Below are 5,288 nucleotides of genomic sequence, written 5' to 3'. Positions count from 1 at the left end.
TGAGCCCAGTGAAACCCTCTTTCATCTCAATGTTACCTAAACTCCATTCTTCCCCCAATAATAACCCAGTAATAACCAGGTCTCGTCCTCTGCAGGACAAGAAGCATCACTTCGGCTTTGCTCTTCTCGCTGGCCTGAGCCAGAATTAAATTTAGCTTCTGTTTTCCAGATTTGGGTGATTTGTGAGTTCTTTAACACCCAGGAAATGAAAGTGAATAAAAACAGAATGGGGATAATAATAACAGACCAGATGATAAGAGAAAGAGGAAAATAACCATAACTTAAACAAAAGTAACAAACACACTGGAACTTCCCTGGTGGTCCAGTGAGTAAGACTCTGGGATCTCAATGCCGGGGCCCTGGGTTTGCGATCCCTGGTCAGGGAACTAGATCCCGCATAGCGAAACTAAGAGTCTGCATGCTGCAACTAAGACCCGGTGCAGCCAGAAAGAAAAACAAAAATCAACCCCCAAAATACAAACAGACCGGGCAATTTAAGGTGGAGAAATTAGGAAATACGGAGTTCTTGCAAAGTAGTGGGCTTTACCACTAACTGTACTAGCAAAATCATTCCCTCTAGCATGGCATGAGATGGGTGGGGTCGGGTCACTGAAATAAGTTGTTTTTTTTTAATAGCTTCGTGAATGTCTAGCAGGACAGTCAGACGTCGTACGGGATGTGGGACAATTCTGTGTGCGACCGTCTGTCCTGCTCCGACCTAAGATCATTGTGACTACGGAGAACACGCCCACAAATTCCCGAGCTACCTCTAGGGGACGGTCTTTCGCTTATTCACTTCTGCCACCAGGACTCCGGGTTACCATTACCAGCTGCGAGATCCTGAGCCCACTCTTTTTTTTTTTTTTTTTTTGCAGTACGCAGGCCTCTCACTGTTGTGGTCTCTCCCGTTGCGGAGCACAGGCTCCGGACGCGCAGGCCCAGCGGCCATGGCTCACAGGCCCGGCCGCTCCGCAGCATGTGGTATCTTCCCGGACCGGGGCGTGCCCTGCATCGGCAGGCGGACTATCAACCACTGCGCCACCAGGGAAGCCCCTGAGCCCACTTCTGAGCTTCAGTCTGCTCATCTGTAAAGGGAGAACGGCAACAGCCCCTGGTATGTGAAAGGGCCTCCTCCAGACCCGGCCCGCGATATACTGCTATTTCCCCCAGTCTTCAAAGAAAGAAAACCGAGGCTCAGAGAGTGACTTGCTCAAGGTCACACGGCTGGTGAGTGGTGAAGGATTCCTCCCCCGGTCTACCTGACCCTAGTTCCGGGGCTCGTTCTAAGTCAGCATAGCTGACCAAACACTGGCAAAAGTTTGACAGCTGTGTGTATGGAGGCATCTGTCAGGGTTTCCTCCTTCCTTCCTTCCTCCCAAACAGTCAGTGCTTCCTTGGGACCAGGCCAGGTACTGAAGATGCACCGAACTACACACTGCGCCCTCTGGAAGCTGTGGGGGAGGTGGGTCTTCAGCAAGATTAGTGCATATTCCTATCAAGAATACCATGCATCCCCTCAGTACATTACCCTTCATTTTACTTTCTCCAGGGCATTCAGTTATTACTAATCAAAAATCTCTTTTTTATTTGTTTACTTCTCCATGATTTGTCCCCACTAGAATACAATCACTGGTTTAGTTTAGTTAGCAGTTAAAGGAGTAGGCTCTGGGACTTCCCTGGTGGTCCAATGGCTAAGATTCCACACTCCCAGTGCGGGAGGCCGGGGTTCAATCCCTGGCCAGGGTTCAATCCCTGGCCGGGGAACTAAGATCCCACAAATGGCAACTAGAGAGCCCGTGCGCCACAACAAAGACCCAGCGCAGCTAAAATAAATAAATAAATAAAATAAAATAATAAAAAAATAAAGGAGTAGGCTCTGAAGTGGGACTGCCTGGGTCCAAACTTTGGTTCTACCAATTGTATGCCCTTAGACAAATTATTTAGCTTCTCTGTGCCTCGGTTTCCTCATCTGTAAAATGAGATTAAAAATTGTACCTACCTAGGAGGATTGTTGTGAGGATTAAGGGACCAATTTTTATAAAGGCTTAGCACGGTACCTAGATCACAGTAAGCATTAAATAATGTTAGCTAATATCATTATCATTATTCATGAGCGCAGGAATCTTGTCTACCTTATCCCTGATGCCTGGCACACGGTCAGCGCTCAATAAATGACTAGTTGAATACATAGAGCTATGCTGAGATCAATATTGGTTTTTCAGCTTCCAGATGCTCTGTTCTGAAGAAACAGAGAGGCCCAATCCTAGTCCCACAGAGGACTGTGAAGACATGCGACTGTCCTTCATGGAGCCAGGAAAGAAGGTCACTCTGGCCTTGATCGTGCACATGCTGAAAGAATGAAGTCTAGACCCTGGGGGGAGGGTCAGGCAGGGGAGGGTGCCCAAGAGAGAAGGGACTTTGGGGAACCCATCAGCTGGACCTATAGGACCCAAAAGATGACTCAGTGGGAAAAGTCAGGAGGTGTGTTTTCCATCCCCTTGCCTCCAGGTGTGGTTAGGCCATTAACCATAGGCCAGCCACAAGGAAGTTTATTTTCTTTCTGCTTATGACTATACCTTCGTGAAATTCCAGGAAATTGCCAAGCATGCCTATTACAACCCAGTATGATCAGCCTGGAGTAAACACAGGGGGCTGGGGGAGCTCTCCAGAGGGCACCTAACCCAGCAGGGCATGGGGTGGGGCAGGAGGAAGGGGTTGTGAGAGGATCAGGGCAGACTTCCTGGAGGCAGTGAAGCTTGAACAAGAACCACTGTGAGAAAGACAGCAAGACATGCCCAACTCCAGGAGTTAAACCATCCAAGTCGGGAAATCCTGGATAGCCTGAGGGATGTGCAGAAGTCTTTGGCTCGAAGGATCAGGAGCGTCCCTTGAAGGCAGGCTATGTCATCAGGGTGAGTTGGTGACATCACTGTATACCAAGGGGACTCAAGAAGCTTCAATGAGGTGAAACAAGATACGCCTGTATGACCTTATAGTCCCAAGTCCAGAGAAACCCTCAAGCTTGGCTGCTGTGCTTGGAATTATTCTTGACTGTGTGACAACATCACCTTGAGTATAAATGAATGCAATATTGATAAGAATGTTAAATGCACACACCCCCTGAGAAGTCTCCTATAGAAATGCTCCCAGGTCTTCCCTGGTGGCACAGTGGTTAAGAATCCGCCTGCCAACACGGGGGGCACGGGTTGGAGCCCTGGTCTGGGAAGATCCCACATGCCGTGCAGCAACTAAGCCCACGAGCCACAACTACTGAGCCCACGTTTTGCAGCTACTGAAGCCCATGCTCCTAGAGCCTGTGCTCTGCAACAAGAGAAGCTACTGCAACGAGAAGCCCGCGCACCGCAACGAAGAGTAGCCCCCGCTCGTCACAGCCAGAGAAAGCCCGTGCACAGCAACAAAGACCCAATGCAGCCAAAATAAATAAATAAATTAATTAATTAAAAAAAAAAAAGAAAAAGAAATGCTCCCAGCCTTGTTTGTAGAGTGAAAAACAGGAAACAAGTGTCCATTGGTATGCAACTGATCAACAGCCTTCTGTGAGATATTCTGTAGCCATTAAAAAAAATAAGCTATATCTCTAGCCCTGATGAAAAGTTGTCCATAAATCATTGTTAAATGAAAAAAGTAGTCTACAGAACATCATGTATACTATAATCCAAAATATTGCATTACATTTATTGAAATAATAGAGATCATGAGTAATACATTGTTGTCAGCATTATACAGGTGTCACACATTTCTCCTGGTAACTAAGGAAGATACATGACCAGATAAAACAATAGTAGAAGACTTTAGAATAAGAAATTCTATTACTGGAAGTCTCCCTAGAGATCAGCAAACCCAACCCCATTTAACAGATGAGGAAGTAAGGACCAGAGAGGCTGACATTCTTCACTCTACATATGTTAGGGCATTAACCATATGCCAGGTACTTGCTTGGTGCTGGGACAAAAAAGCAGAACATGGTACCCACACCCAACTAGCTCATAGACAGGCTAGTGTCCAACATGGTACCATGCAGTGTAATAAGTAATGTGAGAAAAGCACATTCAAGCTGCAAGATGCACCTAATCCAGACTTGTGAGTAACTCCCAGAGAAGGTCATGTGTTAGCTGTACTGGAAAGGATGAGCAGAAGTCAGATAGACCAGGAGGTCGTGGAACAGCGTCCCAGGAAAGTCAAAGTGGGGAAAGTGTAGTGCATTTAGTTAACCAAAGGAGTTGGAGTACAGGGGAGTTTTAGTTCTTGATTTAGGAGACAATAGTCTCCTGTCTCCCGGTTCAGTGCTATTTTTTAATTTTTTTTTTTTGCGGTACGCGGGCCTCTCACTGTTGTGGCCTCTCCTGTTGCGGAGCACAGGCTCCGGACATGCAGGCTCAGCGGCCATGGCTCACGGGCCCAGCCGCTCCATGGCATGTGGGATCTTCCCGGACCAGGGCACGAACCCGTGTCCCCTGCATCGGCAGGCAGGCTCTCAACCACGTCGCCACCAGGGAAGCCCTCAGTGCTATTTTTAAAGTACTATCTGTCTCTCTAAGTCTATTGACAAATATATGATGATTCAGCACATCTGTCAATTTTCTCACATAGAGAAAATAAAACACACATAGCTCATGCTTACCCAGGTGTAGGCATTAAGATTTTCCAAACCCTGTTGCTTAAAATGTCTTTTTATTTTATTTTAAAATTTATTTTATTGAGGTATAGTTGATTTACAATGTTGTATCAGTTTCTGGTATATGACAAAGTGATTCAGTTATTTATATACATATATTCATTTTCACGTTCTTTTCCATTACGGTTTATTACAGGATACTGAATATAGTTCCCTGTGCTATACAGTAGGACCTTGTTGTTTATCCATCCTATATATAATAATCTGCATCTGCTAATCCCAAACTCCCAGTCCATCCCCCCCACCCCCCTTGGCAACCACAAGTCTGTCTCTATGTCTGTAAGTTTGTTTCTGTCTCTGTTTTGTAGGTAAGTTAATTTGGGTCATTTTTTTAAAAAAAATATTTATTTATTAAAAAAATTTTTTGCCTACGTCTCTTAGTTGCGGCACGCGGGATATTTGTTGTGGCATGTGGGCTCTTTGTTGTGACGCACGGGCTTCTCTCTAGTTGTGGTGTGCTGGTTGGTTTTCTGTCTCTAGTTGAGGTGCTCAGGCTTAGTTGCCCCGAGGCATGTGGGATCTTAGTTCCCCGACCAGGGATCGAACCCACGTCCCCTTCATTGGAAGGTGGATTCTATACAACTGGACCACC

Source organism: Lipotes vexillifer, unplaced genomic scaffold (assembly GCF_000442215.2).
Source record: "Lipotes vexillifer unplaced genomic scaffold, Lipotes_vexillifer_v1.1 scaffold426, whole genome shotgun sequence".
Classification (NCBI taxonomy): Eukaryota; Metazoa; Chordata; class Mammalia; order Artiodactyla; family Lipotidae; genus Lipotes; species Lipotes vexillifer.
The sequence above is the reverse complement of the archived record's forward strand: the minus strand, read 5'-3'. Positions refer to the sequence as shown.